The sequence below is a fragment of the Solanum dulcamara genome, chromosome 6 (assembly GCF_947179165.1).
Source record: "Solanum dulcamara chromosome 6, daSolDulc1.2, whole genome shotgun sequence".
NCBI classification, from domain to species: Eukaryota; Viridiplantae; Streptophyta; class Magnoliopsida; order Solanales; family Solanaceae; genus Solanum; species Solanum dulcamara.
Genome location: NC_077242.1, coordinates 70,761,133 through 70,777,337, shown reverse-complemented (window position 1 = coordinate 70,777,337; position 16,205 = coordinate 70,761,133). Strand labels below are relative to the sequence as shown.

The 16,205-nt window shown below is 33.3% G+C and overlaps 1 protein-coding gene and 1 pseudogene across 4 annotated transcripts in view; one reads left to right on the top strand and one right to left on the bottom strand.

Annotated features, from left to right (window-relative positions):
* Nucleotides 1-4,753: 4,753 nt before the first annotated feature.
* LOC129892962 (uncharacterized) lies at nucleotides 4,754-8,730 on the bottom strand (annotated as a pseudogene).
* Nucleotides 8,731-9,999: 1,269 nt separating this feature from the next.
* The window catches only part of LOC129891365 (60S ribosomal protein L7-2), a 29,926-nt gene continuing 23,720 nt past the window's right edge, over nucleotides 10,000-16,205 (top strand). Inside the window, exons 1-3 of one of the 4 annotated variants that reach the window (XM_055966698.1) lie at nucleotides 10,000-10,109; nucleotides 14,064-14,118; nucleotides 14,734-14,840. The gene's annotated coding sequence lies outside the window, so the exon portion shown is untranslated. The remainder of the gene's footprint in view (nucleotides 10,110-14,063; nucleotides 14,119-14,733; nucleotides 14,841-16,205) is intronic. The other 3 variants (XM_055966697.1, XM_055966699.1, XM_055966701.1) reach the window with 3 other exon arrangements.

Here is a 16,205-nt window from a genome sequence, read left to right as displayed (position 1 = left end):
CTTGCAAGAATGTTAGGCCTTTGGATTAAGAATAAAGAATGACATTTGAAATAAAGAATACACTCTGTTTGTTTTAGGGCATTAGTTTGCTACAGTAATTCATTTTTTAGTTCAAGTTTAATTCAGTTTTTGTGGTCTATAGATCACTGAAGGTTTTTTTCATTAGCTACAATTTTCATTCGTGTCTAATTCTCTTCTAATTCAACTTTAGTGTGTATGTAATTCATTTTTAGTTCAAGTTTAATTTATTTTTGTGTTTTATGGATTACTGGAGGCTTTTTCAATAGCTACATTTTCCATTCTTGTCTAATTATCTTCCAATTCAACTTTAGTGTGTATGTAATTCATTTTTGTGTTTTTATAGATCACTGGAGGTTTTTTCATTAGACACTTTTCATTCGTGTCTAATTCTATTCTAATTCAACTTTAATATGTATGTAATTTATTTTTTATTCAAGTTTAATTCATAACACTACTGAAATACATCACTGAAGGCTTTTTCATTAGCTACAATTTTTATTCGTGTCTAATTCTCTTCTAATTCAACTTTAGTGTGTATGTAATTCATTTTTGTGTTTCTATAGATCACTGAAGACTTTTTCATTAGCCACATTTTTCATTCGTGTCTAATTCTATTCTAATTCAACTTTAATATGTATGTAATTTATTTTTTATTCAAGTTTAATTCATTTTTCATTCAAATTTAATTCATAATGCAGGTTTCAGTTTTCTAACACTACCGAAATACTTTAACATTAACGTAGCTATGTATTGCATTATAAAAAAAGAAGATATATTTTACATGAACAAAAAACTATATTAAAAGTGTATTTTACATGTACAAAAATCATCTTAAAAAGGATAGCACAAAACAATCTTCAAAACCTAACTAATACATCAGCTATAAACTGTTTTTAGATAACATAGTTTTCATAGACATTTTAACTAATATAACTATATTTATTTATTGATGTGGTCTTTCGTCTTCACTTTGAAGGTTACTCTTTTGCTTCTTCACTGCATAATCTCATAGTAGAGCCCTAAACCTCTTTCGGAGACTGTCTGCACTTAGTTGTTGATTTGCAATATTCTGGATATTGCTCAATAACTCCGCAAATGTAACCACAAAAACTCCACAGTCCCTACAAAATTTAAAATATAAAATCATTATAAAAATACTATTGAGTTTAATAAGACCAATACAAATGATAGTATTTATTTGATAAATAATTAAACTTACAATGAATCTTCTTGTTGTCTTGGAATCCCTTCAGTTATGAACTTACATTTAATGAGCTCAAACTCATTTTTTCTATTGTATTTAGGTGATTTCTTCAATTCAGGACACTTATCATAGAACTTGACCACACTTAAGTAGTATGGTAAAACCGATGAAATCATGCCAACAGCATTTTGAGTCAGAAAATTCACCCCCCCCCTCTAGCTGAAAATGAATCATACACCTTCAAACACCTTTCAACAATATCAAACACAACAAAAATCCAATGATAACCCTCTTTAATATTTACTAGAAAGATAACATAATCCACTTTGTCCCATGGGGTGCTTGCCAACAAATGGCGTCCGCATATATACTCAACAATAGCATCTGAAGTTTTGATTTCAAATTTCTTCTTATTTTCATGAACTTCATAAAGTTGAAAATAAGATTGAGCAATCTTTGCCTTGAATAGACAATCAGTAGTTGTAAATCGATTATTATTGTTGGTTTCATACTTCCCCTTCTTTCTAATACAATAAAAAATGACATCAAGATGTTGCAAAAGATTTAAAATGATGTCAAGTCTCAGATAATACTTTAAATCTGTAGCAAGTGTCAGTCAATTCAGTGAGCTCATTAAAGCTTGTCCAGAAAAATGGGAGAAGAAGTTGATTCAGAAAAATGAGAGTGTTCAACTAGAGTTTACATAACTAACCTCATCATTTCATGCTTGACCAGAATGTGCCAATTTGAAAACTATTCTTTTGCTTGTATATTGCAAACACCTAATTCAAATGCTGGCTTGAGGACATTAACAGCATCTGGATACGGTTTCTTTCCCCTTTAAAGCATAAAAAATGAAATTTTCAGTTAGTTAACTCATTTAAACTAAAGAAGTTTTTTGACATATAAAACAACGAACATAAATAAATTACCTCTTTTTTGTGCCCGTATAAACCCACAAACTGAATGAATCTATCAAATCAGATTCATCATCTACTCCGATTACAAGTGAAAAGGGATATTTTATCTCAAATATTTGACGTGTTACACATAAAATCCCTTCAAATTCAAAATGCTATATATAAGGAGATTTAATTGACTTTTCTAGAATTTTTTTCCTTGCACGCTTCCTCGGTGTCACTTTCTTTTTATTTTCATTAATGGTTGCTTTCTTTTTCTTTTTGTTTTCCTCAATAGTGGCTGCCTTTTTCTTTTTATTTTCCTCCACAGTGGCTTTCTTTCTTAGATATGATGCTTCTGCCTTACGGATCTGGGAAAGATCTTCAGCACACAACATGAAGTCATCAAACATTTGAGGAGTTTTTTGACAACCCTTTGCTGCATCGGCATCAGTAGACGCACCACAATCTAGTTCACCTTTGTTAACTGCACTACTATTAGGTTGTGCCTCAACTGAATTAAGATCAACAACTTCTTCTCCTATATACAAAATAAATCTTTTAGTAATGCATTAAGGGAGGAGCAAGTAGAGTAATTAGAGATCAAAAAGGTTTATTTGAACTTTCAAAATAAAACTAATATCATTTATATCAGCAACAACCCCAGATAAAACTTGTTCAATAGCAATTCCTGCAACATCTTCATCTGTACATAAAATGAACAATTTAAACAAAGTTGAATGAAAGTATATGAAATATGTATTATATTTGTATTAAACCCTTCATTACCAATTTTGCTTTCAGAATTCCCAACAGTAGCAAATTTAACGATAGTTTTACACACTTGAGATTTTTCATGCTGAGCTGATTCTACAACTTGAGTGTCATGCCCTCTTGACACATGTATTGATGCATCAACACAAGGAGAAAATGATGTGTGTAATTAAAATATATTACAAGAAAAACATGTGAATAAAAGTTTGGGAAAAAGTGGAAAACTAATCAATTTTGACAGATAATGTTCTATGTTGCTCGGACTCTTCAAAAATACAATTAGGTGTGTGTTGGATCCTCCAAGAATAGTGCATTTTTGAAAGACCCAACATGGTGAGACAACATTTTTGGAGAATCTAAGCAAAATAGGCCATTTTTGGTTTCTTGAGGAGAGTAAGGGAGAAGGAAGATTGAAAAAGCCAAATGGATAATTACCCAACTATCTTGCTGTTATTACAATTTCCTAATTTATTTCACTACCAAACTTGGAAAATGGATGACACGTATCCACTTTTACTTCCACTCCTCTTTATCCCAAGTTACACATAGAATTCGATAAGTATAAGTATTTCCATTATCATGGGAACATATTTTAGCTAGAACAGAGAATTTTTAACATATTAAAAATCTCCAACTTCAAACAACAAGCTCTGCTACAATGAAAAATCTCCTCCATCTCATTTACATCCAATTTCTCTATTCAAGATACTTTAACCAAATTTATGGAGTGAAACGGAAGACGATTAACTAGACACTACATTCGAGTATGGAAATCACTAAAGCTAAACTATATATGACAGTGCTAGTCAATGTTACTTGAAAACTATAGCACACAAACAATTTTAGTTTGGTAAAAGAACTCATCCACATTAGCAGAGAGAATACAAGCACGCAATCCACTATTCAGATCTGCAATGCCTATGATTATGAATAGTAACACTAGCAGCTAAACCATATACAACAACAACATACCATGTGTATGGGGAAGGTAGAGTCTTCGCAGAACCTACCCCTACTTTGGGAGGTAGAGTTAACTTTAGTGTGTATGTAATTCATTTTTGTGTTCCTATGGATCACTGAAGGCTTTTTCATTAGCTACACTTTTCATTCGTCTCTAATTCTATTCTAATTCAACTTGAATATGTATGTAATTTCTTTTTTATTCAAGTTTAATTCATTTTTTATTCAAGTTTAATTTATAATGCAGGTTTTAGTTTGATAACACTACTGAAACACATCACTGAATGCTTTTTTATTAGCTACAATTTTTATTCGTGTCTAATTCATAAAAATGTAACTCCTCTACATTAGCACAGAGAATACAAGCATACACTCTACTATTCAGTTCCAAGGTTTATGATTATGAATAGTAACACTAGCAGCTAAAACCATACAACACATTATATTCATAGTCAAAGTTCACCATTCTTCTAAGTAAAAACATGTGAATAAAAAATTCAAGCTTAAACTACAACTTAGATAAGTAAAAACTCTAAACAGTAAATAAACTTAAGTCCCTGCCAGCAAGCAAAACAAGATAATATAGATGTATTTAAAATATAAAATAACCTCCATTGAAGTCTAATCCACCAGAAAATGTCTCGCCAGCCTTTTTGTTAGATAATTCCCTGGCTTTTTGAGTAAAAGAACTGTTGTCTCTCTTAGCAAACAACAAAGAAATATCCTTCAATAATTATTTGTTGGAATTTATCACAAATTCTTTCATTTGAATAGATTGTAAATCTATCTTCTCTTCAAGAGCTTTGTGATTTTTATTCGCCTAGTATATAATCAAATATAATACAAATATTAAAATAACATTTTTGAAAAAGATAAAGCCTAAAGGCAAGTTAGCTTATACCTTTGCAAGTTCTTTTCTCAACTCTATAACCTCCTTGGTCAACATATCTAGACTATGGTTTGATCTTTTCGGCTCCAATTTTAAGATTTCAGAATGGTAATGACGAGGTTTAGGAAGACCTCAATTTAGATACCTCATCTTCACTCGCCACTATATTCTCAAACAGAAATTAAAATATAGAAACAAATAGATGTATTAACTTGAGTTGAAATAATATATATATGTGTCATAAATTGAATTAACTTTGTATAGATACCTTGCATTTCGTAGGCATGAAAATGTTATTTTCAGTATGCTTTTGCCAAGGACTTTCAGCAACTGTTTTCCACCTCAAAATTCTTGGAATAGAATCAGAAATTCGAAGAGCTAAATCTTCATCGACTTTATAACAACACTCAAATATCCAAATTTGAAGGGCAAGAGACAATTCACCTAATCTATAGTATTGATTGGTTGAATTAAGCTTGTGCCTCACATTATCAAGCAACTTCTTATAGACATCTAAACCCCACGAGTAAGAATTGAATTGTCCACTTTCCACAAGGTAGAAATCTCTATTATTAATTTGGTATTCATTTTTCTCATATGAGAATAAAAAATCATTAATAAAGAATAAAACAGCTAGTGAAACGACAGAATCATCATCTATGAATTTTTTTGATAAAAACAACTCGTGTAGATGATTCTTTTGAATAGTAATTTATTCAGGGAAATAATTGCTCAACAACCGACAAAGAGAATCTAGAACATTAACAGAGCAACCATTACTAACACAATTTAAGCCTATAATTAACCCAAATTTCCTAAGCCCGAAAAATAGCATCTTCTCATTTAATTCAACAGCAAACACATCATCTGGTGTGTGTTTTAACTCCCTGTTCATAAGGCAATGAATAAGCTGGAGTTGTGTGGTTACTTTCGGAAGGTCAAGAAAGTAACCAAAACAAGTATTTCTAAACAACTCGAGCTATTTTTCAGATAAAGAAAATTTTATCTTCTCAATCACGTCATGATTAGTATATGACGACTACCTACTTGAAGAATACAAAACATCTGGATGTCTTCAGAATTTACGATCCTACATATGAATAATATCAATCTATCACTATAGATAATTATATCTTAACATGAACCCTCAAATAGGACTTAAAAGATATGTGCGATTTCAAGAAAAGAAGAGTAGCTTTATCAGTGCTAATATTAGCTAGTGAAGAAGAATGGTAATGAAGCATAATGAAAACTGCAAGAGAAAACAGAAGATTGCAAATTCTACCCATTACTGTTTTTATATTGGAATGTCTTTTATATGACAATAATTGATAATACAAAGCAATGATATTAGAGATCTATTTATTGATATCAAATCTTCCTTTGGTCTTAAGCTCAACAATAAGATAAGATAAATACAAAAGATTAAGGGATTATGAATCCAACGTAAGAATTGATTTCAAAATAGAGAAACTACACTCGACAATAAATCAGAATTTTATCAAACTACACTTGATTTAAAGTGAACATACAGAGATACTGTAGAGTGTAGATATATAAAAAGGAGCTAGTCATGCAATAGTTATACATCTAAAGATTTCTTCAACAATCAAGGAGAAAGGAAAAGAAACAGACATGGCTCCGATGTAAAATAAAAGCAAATCAAATATTTTATTTAAAAATGAACTACTGTCAATATGTACCAATGTGTACTCCTCAAGTTTCAAGGAAAACACATCATCACAAGCATACTAAACTTTAATGATTGCTTTTCTTTTTGCAAAAAAAAGGGTATTACTGTTTTATTTTCACTCCTCTTTTAATAATGGAAGACTCTTTAAAGGAGTCTTAGCGTAGAATAAATTGTTCTCATTGAAAAACTAATAGTTGTGAGGGAGAATAAGCTTGAAGAATCATATGGTAAAGAAATCTGCTTTGGATTCATTTTTGCCTGTAGTTTTTGCTGGTCTACATGTGGCTAGTTCTAAAAATATTAGATTTATGGGAGAATGATGAATTAGATTATTGATTGTTCCAATAAGTAGGAAGATGCTAACATAGGTTGCATATTAGTTCAAAGTTTAATTTATTTTTGTGGTGTACAAATCACTGAAAACTTTTTTCATTAGCTATAGGTTTCATTCGTCTCTAATTCCCTTCTAATTCAACTTTAATGTGTGTAATACACAATTTCATTCAAGTTTAATTCATTTTTGTGGTGTACAGATAGCTGAAAACGTTTTTCAATTAACTAGAGATTTCATTCATCTCTTATTCTCTTCTAATTCAACTTTAATGTATGTGTAATACATTTTAGTTCAAAGTTTAATTCATTTATATTTATTTATTTAAAATAAATAAATAAATTAGAACACAAAAGATCTAACAATTAATGGCAAAACTCCCAATAATCACTGATAGGGGTGTTCATGGTTCGGTTTGGATCGGTTATTGATTAAAACCATAACCAAACCAATTTAATCGGTTATTAAATGTCTAAAACCATAACCAAACCAAGTAAAATAATAACCACGGGTTTGGTTATTGTCGGTTTGGTTCGGTTTGATTCGGTTATTCGGTTTATGACTAGCCGAGATAATTCAAATATTTTTTCTCTACATTCTTCAAATTCTTATGAAACTCTTTTTTCCTCACGACCCACAGAGGTTCAAAACAGAAAATGAAACAACTTAAACATTCGGAAAAAAAAAGAAAACAACTTAAAATCAATTTAAAATTTGAAAAACTCCTTACAAACTTTTTCTCAAAATTTGACAATCTTATACTTGGGGTTGAGGAGTTAAGGTTGCTCTTGAGCCTTCACTGTTAGTCTATGACTGTGAGTCTATGACTTTGTGAGAAACCAACGTGAGAGGAACAAAAAATGTAAAAGGAAAACAGAAACTAGGGTTTTAAAGTTTTAACTTTTACTTTATGTTGCTGTCTGCTGCTCAAGTGCTTAATGCTTATTAGAAATTTAGGATTTAGGATTTAGAATTTAGAATTGGGCTTAAGAGTTGGGCTAATGAGCTTGGATTGTTGGACTTGGATCGCTGTTTAGTGTTTATTAGAATTTATAATTGGGCTTGAGAGTTGGGTTTGTATTGTTGGGCCTTAAAAATAAGTATATTAATATTAAATTAATAATTAAAACGTATAAAATATCTTTAATTATTTATGAAAAACTAATATTATACATATAAATAATTATAAATTTTAAGTATATAATTATCGGTTTGGTTTGGTTATTTATTCGGTTATTTTTTTCTATAACCATAATCAAACCAAATATTATCGGTTATTCAAATTTAAAACCAAACTGAATGTCGGTTTTTTTATTCGGTTTGGTTAAATTTTCGGTTTGGTTTTGGTTTTAACCAAAACTGTGAACAGCCCTAATCACTGATATAATAAACTTGAGCAAATAAATTTAGACTATAATAAAATTATCAAATACATAAATTTTTCTTCAACATCTAGCACACAAGTTCAAAACAACAACAAACTAAGAAAATACACATAAACAGATTGAAAATGCTATCAGTTAAATAATGTGTTGATAGAATGACATACCGGATATAAACTCTCCGGTAGAACCGTATTTTTGCACAATCGATTTCGAATTTTTGGATTCTTCTTCTGAGAAACTGTAGGTTTCACTTTCTTTGACTGAAATTGAGGAGGTAAATCCTCAAAATCATCATCACTGTCAATAAATTTCTTAGATGCTGATGCAACATCAACTCGTTTTCTTTTTGATTTAGATTTAGAACTCAATTCATTGGTTTTTTCTTATTTCTACCATTCTTTTTCTTCACATGCAATGCTTGGAAATTTTGATTAACCTCACCACCAACTTCTTCTGGAGATTGATTTGTAGAAATTTTTAAACTAAAAGTTGGACTGACATTCACTTCACCATTGCCGGTTGAATCAACAATTCGAATTCGTAGGCTTCTTCTAGGAGATTTCTGACGTTCCATTACAATTGTACACCTAAGACCTATAAGTTCCGTCTGAAATAAACAAGAAGCTGAAGGAATAAGGGAAGAATGAAGAAGAGATGAAGGAATAAGAGAGAGACGCAGAAACTGAAGAAAAACCTTAGAGAGAGAAAGCCCTTTCCTCTTTCTCAAATAAAAATGGTATATAATGTTTCTTTAATTAAAATATTGCTATTAATTGTTAAAAATGATAATAAAATAAAATTATATTTAAAAATGGTAAATATTTTTTAAAACACATTCAATTAAGTAATTTTCCCTTTATATAAATTATTCAATAAAAAAGGCATATGGGCTTGGGTCCTAAAGTGTTTTGGGCCAAAATACAAGTTAATTATAATTCATAATATTTTTAATAAAAATACAAGGACCCTTAAATCAAATATCGAATCGAAGAATCAAACTTTTGAAAAAAACCCTTAAATTACATAATCATATTAGTTCTATTCGATCCAATTTTTCAATATTTATGCTCACTCTTAATTTGTAGACCACAAATTAAAGACCAATTTGTTTGAGAGACAAAAAGTGCAAGTCCGTTTATAATAGTGCTTAGTAGGGTTGTACAGAGCAAATCGATAAACCGCACCAAATCGACAAATCGAACCAAACCAAAAAAAAACCCGACTAGTGGTTTGGTTTGACTTGGTTTGGTGTTTGGAAAAAAACCCTGATCATTATAGGGTTGGTTTGGTTTTAACTAAAAAAAGTCAAACCGAACTCAAACCGACCCGATTATAGATATACTACTTTAAAATTATGTTATACATAAAAATATTTATTAAAATGTAATTTATAAATATTTTTTAAAATTTTTTTCATAATTTTTATTTTCTTTCTTACATTTAGATTTGGACTTGAGAAGCTCATCTAAATAATATACAAAAAAAAACATCTTATAAAGTTATATTATAAAGTTAAAATTTCAAACAGTGTTCTGCCTCCATCTTATATGTTGATATTTTGTACTAGAACTCTTTTAAAGAAGTACTACTCTGTGCTTTTTATTAGATACTATGAAAAATCCGAGAAACCCGAAAAAACCCGAAAACCCGAGAAAAATTGATATCGAAAACCCCGACTTTTATTGGTTTGGTTTGATTTATAAATTTAATAACCCGACACAGATGGTTTGATTTGATTTGTAAAAAATCCGAATCAACCCGATCTATGTACACCGCTAGTGCTCAGATAGATTGGAACTAAATTTGTGCCTGGTTATTTGGGCCATGCAACAGGCCCAAACTAAGAACATCTTCCCCAAAAGCCCTAGTACATAAATGAAATGAAGACAAACCAGCCATCGCAGAGAAAGAGAACGCTGCAGAGAATAAGACGCCGCTGCAGGAATCCAAAGGGTAATCACATTCTCGTCTTCTATTTACAGTTGCCTTCGTGTTTTGGCTTATGAGTTGATCAGATTTTGAGTATTTGAAAAAAATAATCTTTTTTGAGCTAAAGGAAAAGATCTAAGTCTTAGACGTTTTGGAATGAGCTTGTGTATAAAGTTTGAGCATTTGATCGAATCGTTGTTTTGGGGTTTGTGTCAGAAGCTTCAATTTTTTAGATTTTTTTTCCAGTTTAATACAATGAATTGTTTGATTCTTGAAATTTTGGTTTTTTTTTGTCTGTTTTTCTGTTCAGGTTTTGTGTTAGTTTCTGTTTGTTTTCTTATTTATGTGTTTGTTTTTGGGCTATTTAATCCAGTGTTAGTGTTTTTTGTTTTTTGGGTTGGGATTATTTTTTTGTGTTATTTGATATTAGTTAGAGTATTTGCAAAGAATCTCTGGTAAACTGAACATCTGTTACCATCTACTCCTTTTGAGAGGTTAATTCGCATGAATTTGGATTTAGCCAAATACGAATCCAGTAATGTAGGTGTAATTAGGGGTGGAGCCAAGTGGGAGAATGGGGCTTCGATGGAAATTCTGGTTCCACCAGTTGTTGTAATGCTGGTTATGGGGAGAAACATTTCTCTTTGACACTCCGAAAGTGATTAAATTCTTATGGGGAAATTAAATTGTCCGGTCTTTTTTCTAAAATGGCTTGACTTGGCCTATGATAGTGGATAGGATGGGCTTGATACGATTGACAATGATCCTGGTCACTAGTTTGTAGTTGGTGTTGCATAGACCAATGGGTCTGTAGCATTTGATGGAGGGAGGGTTGGGGCATTTTGGAATAAGAGAAAACACAGTTATGTTATTTGTAGGGGGCTTGAGGGATTGTTCAAAGACATCTTTACAAAAAATATTGGTTTTGTCTTTGACAATGTCCCAGTACTTTTGGTAGAATATGTGATGGAGGCTATCAGGACTAGGGGCCTTCAAGGGCTTGAATGATTTGAGGGCTTTGATAATCTCAAAGTCTCTGAGTGTAGAGTCTAGGGAGATAGATATGGCATTAGGCAAAATGTGGGGATTAGTCTCATTATGGCTTAGGCTTCTACCAAAGCTTAGAAGTTTAGTGGTGTAGAGGCCAGTGAAGAAGTTGGTGATGTGGTTTTGAATGAGGTCTGGGCCTTCAATGGTGTTTCCCACATCATCTTTGATAGTAGGAATTTGGCTACTTCTTTTTCTGTTAATGGTGGAGGTATGGAAGTAGCTTATATTGGCACCCCCTTCACTCAGCCAATTGATTCTGAACTTAGTTTTCCAAAAATCATGCTCAGCTTTTAATAGGACTTCATATTCCTTGAGAAGGTCACCCTTTAAGTCTTGAAGGAAGGGGTTGTGATGGTAGCTATTGGATTTTTGAATCCCATCAAGCCTTGCAAGAATTCGTTTCATTTTCTCTCTAGAATTTAGGACTTCATTGAAGTCTCCTCCCATTAGCTATTCTCCCTTTATGTTTTGAGAGAGATTACAAAGGTCAATCCAAAGTTGAGTTCTAGTGGCAAAGTCAGGGTTGGAATACATAGTAGAAAAAAACCAAGGGTGGGTGTTGGGAAGTACCTTAATAATAACATGAATGCCTTGGCGGGTCACTGAAAGGTTGTCCAATTTGAGAACATCCTCCTCCCACATGATCACAATCCTACGTAAGGAGCCATTTGCTATGGATTATATTTGGGAGTCAAACTTAAGGTGTTTAGTTAGATGTTTATGTTCAGTCATCTTAGTTTCCAGGTGGGCTTGTGCGTTTTGACCATGGCTTCACACTGGCGCTTGAAAGCACTATTGGCTCCCTTGGTGTGTTCCAGATGATGAACTTCATCATTGACAGTGTGTTGGATGGACTCTCCTGCAGGCCTTTCTCTCTCTTCATTCGGGATGTCTGTGTTGATTCCCACAGTGGATTCAGTGCTACAGCTGATGGAATTGATTTCATTTTGTTCCTTAGGTTGAGTGTGCATCTATTCCAAGTCCCTGGGCAATGGAATATTATCAAATTGCTGTTGGGTTCCTCGAATTTCTTGAGGAACAGTTTCTCTAAGACAAGCGATGCCATATTTTGTTCTCCAAGACTTGTTAAGATTTCCTCCAGTTCCTGTTTGCTTTTTCTTAGCAGCTCTAGGAGTGAGGGCTTCTCTTGTCCTTGATTCATGATTTTTTCTTGTGAGTACATCCTGTTTAGGAAGTCTTGTGGGATCCTTGGGATGAAGGTTCGACTCTGCATGCTTGCTAGGTGGGGAGGGTAGGAAAAAATGAAAGAATGTGGAAGGTTTGCCTCATTAAGGTGTTGAGATCCTCCATTGTGGTGGTGTTGATGTTGCCCATTAGTTGGGTCTGCAACAGTGTTTGTTGCCATAACTGATATTCTAGATTCTCTATTGCGTGTAGGCTGGATCCTGAAGGATCAATGTTACTCGTTGGCCTGCTATCTCGACTTGGAGAGTTAGTCACTTGGATTGAAGTGTGAGTTCCAGCCACGATTGGGGAATGTGGTTTGGTGGTAATGGTGCTGTTGTGAACACATTGGGTGACTTTAGTGGGCTTGGGAAGAGGAAGGGTGGTTTGCCATTTGCAAATTTGATATTTCCTTGGGCATTTGGTTCCACCAGTTTTAATGGTATTCTACTTGCCATTTGAGGAGTAATGAGATGGCTAGTTGATGTGACTTCCATAGTCATATCAACATCCATAGCGTTATGATTGTTCATACTAGTGCTGGGGAGGTTTTGGTGTAGGTTATTTTTGATACTCGCCAACGATTTTGTGGAGTAGTAGTGAAATATTTCTTCTTGGGTCCCACTGAAGTGTTCTATACTAGAATTGGGATCCCTATTTATTTCTCCAAATCTCACTTGGATTGGATTTTTACCATTCCGCGCAGCTTTATGGGATAAAGGATTAGGGGTATTTAGAGCACTATTAGGAGGTTGTTGGGTTTGTGGGACCAGTTACCCAGTCCCCACCTCCGAATTTGTTTCATCTTCTTTTGTTATGCTTTTTTATTTCCTTCATCTCCGTGTGTTTGGTTGGAGATGTTGGTGTAGAGGGACTTACCTACGTCTTGTGACTAGATCTGTTTTTGCTGGCCATTGTTGGCCTTCTTCTTTTCTTTGTAAACGACACCACTTGCCAGTCTTTCTCCGCCTTTTCTGTCATTTGTGTCTTTTGGGGGTTGTTTGGGGAGGATATTGTTATCTTTGTGCAATTTCATTGTGTGTGACCTATTCTACCACAGTTGGTGCACATTATTCCCTCTGCCTCATAGATCACTCTTTGTCTGTGGCTTCCGAATACTAGCTCGCTTTTGATTGGAATTTCGATTGGCACTTGCATGCAGATCCTTGCATATCTCCCTTTCAAAGTAGATGAGGTGCATGTGTCTATTTTGAGTAGTACCCCCAATTTGTTTCCAACCTTTTCTAGGATATTTTGATCATAGAATTCCATTGGAAGTTGGGGTAGTCTGGTCTAAATTGTAGTGTGCGTTGGTGAGGGACAAAATCTGACTTCCATTTTTTGATTGATAGAAAGTGTCTAGCCACAAACCAAGGCCCTTCATGAAGTACCTTGTGCAAACTGTGTTTGGGTAAATTTTGCAATGTGGTTGAAGCATCCCAGATCTATAAAAGTCAGTGGTTTAGTGAGTTTCCACATGTCCACTAGCTTGTTTTCTTAGATAGGTGTGTAATAATTTCTTTCCATACACCTTAATTATGACGGAAAGGCTCCAAAGCTTGTATATCCCGTGCTTATCCTCCTCCGTTAGAGGGATTGCTTCTTGATTATCGATCTCCTCGTCGGGACTCTAGGCTTCATTTGGTTCATATATTTTATTGATGGAGTGCTGTTTGTTTAGTAATACTTATTTGAAAAAGTGAGAATTTTGTGTATCTTCTATCATTGAGCTGTTGCTATCAGGTGGATCCAGTGGTCCGGTGGGTGGCAATGTTGTGGGTTGGCAGTGATGGAAAAGGTTCATTCTCTAGAGAGAGTATTTTATTATATACATTCACTTTGAAGTCCTTGATTCCTGTTATTCTAATTGTCTATAGAAATGCTCCAACCAATCCATATGTCCATTCATGCAAAATGGAAGAACCATTAAATGAAGTATATCAAATAGTCGTCATCAAATCACATTTATTACTGAGATCGGGAAAGTTGATATCAGCTAAAAGGATAAAAAAAGTTCACATTCAGAATGCATAATAACTCAGTACTTTTTTCCCCTTGTCCTATTCTCAATACAATTACCACAAAGGGGTCGTTTGGTTTGAAGACAAGTTATGGTAGAATTAGGCTGGTTTGGTTTGTTGTTTCTGAAAAGTAAAATAACAAACGACCACCCTCAAAAAATCAATCCCAAAACGTAAAAATCAGCAATATAAATGTGCCCAAATAAATTGTTGTATATTATAATTAAAAACTATATTTTATAAATAAATAAAAATAAATTTATATATATTGTAATTTGGTGTCTTAAACACAATTTTAAATTTGTGGTTTGGGCTCATTCATCATATTAGACCGAAGCCCAAGGTCCAAATATGACGAAATGATGGATTGCAATGACAAATCTACCCCTCAGGTATTGAAGGGACAGAGTTAAGAGGTTTAAGCTAAGATTCAGTCATTTTCTTTTGCGCAACACAAATCTCGACGGTGATTTCTGGGTCTCTGTCGACAATCAAAAAGGTCCGTTAGAACCCACTTCTCTCTCTGTCTTTTTTTTTTTTGGTTTCCAAGATTTGAGTTTTTCTTTGATACTTAATGTTAATGATGATGCAATATGTAGCTGATTTGTAATTTTGAAACTTGAAAAAAAATTCCATTGATTTAGTACAAAATCTGTTAGTTGTAGTTGATTGTATTGTGGGTGGGTTGAGGTGGGATGGTTTTAGTTTTGGGTTTTGTTTGGTTGTTCCTTGACTTGACTGCATTGACTTCTAATAGAGGTATTACTATTTTGATGCCTTTAGCTAGTTAAATAATTGAAAAGGCACTTATTTAGAAATATAAACAAAATGGGGATTACTAAAGACAATCTTGTTTGAAATTTCAGTAATAATTTCTGGAAAGGAAGAAAAATATACGGAGTTTAGGGGTTAATATATTCATTAACCAGATGGTTGGTTGTGTAATTGTATGTTTATAGTGTCAAAGAAATGTATTAAGATTAGAAATTGTGGGGTGGGGTGGTGGTGGAGGGGACGTGGGGTTAGTTTTGGTTTTCGTTGGATTGCATCGAGTTCTAATAGGTATTACTGTTTTGATGCATTTAGGTAGTCGAATAATTGAAAAGCCACTTAGTGTAATATAAACAAAAATAGGGTTTACAGGAGACAATCTTATTTGAAGTTTCACTAATAAGTTCAATGTACTTGTTCTGGAAAGGAAGAAAAATATATGGAGTTTGGGGGTTAATATGTCCATTAACCAAATGGCTGCTTGGGTCAGTGTTATGAAAGGCGATCGCCTCGTCTCCAATGGCGAGAGGTGAGGTGAGGCGATCCTTCATTTGCCTATTAGCTTTGTGGTTAGGCGATTTTCAAAAGGCGACTTGATGGCGACAAAGACGAGAGGCGAGCAAGGCATCGCCTTTTGTATTTTCTTTTAAAAAAAAAGCCAACCAATTTAGGATTTTAAAAGTTAAAAGGTAATTTTTGGGTTTTCTTTCCAAATTTGCACAGTTGCATTCTTAGACTGCGACTGCGACTCCGACTCCAACCTGTCGACTCGACTAGACTTCTCCAGCGACCAGCTAGACTTTTCTGGCGACTCCAAAGTCCAACCAATATGTATTTCTTCTTTTCTTCTTCAGATTTCTTCTTCCGTTGTTTCTTTTTCCTTCTTCTTCTGATGACTTTAGAGTTACTTCTACATCTGTTTTGTTTTTCTCACTCCTTTTCCTCATTCAAGTTCTAGAATTTTAGTAAATATTTGCTAATATGTTATTGCTATTGAGATTTTGATTATTTGTATATGCAATTATATATTTTAATTTTTTGATATTAATTGGTGGCTCACTTCAAAAAGGTGAGCGCCTCGCCCCTCGCCTTG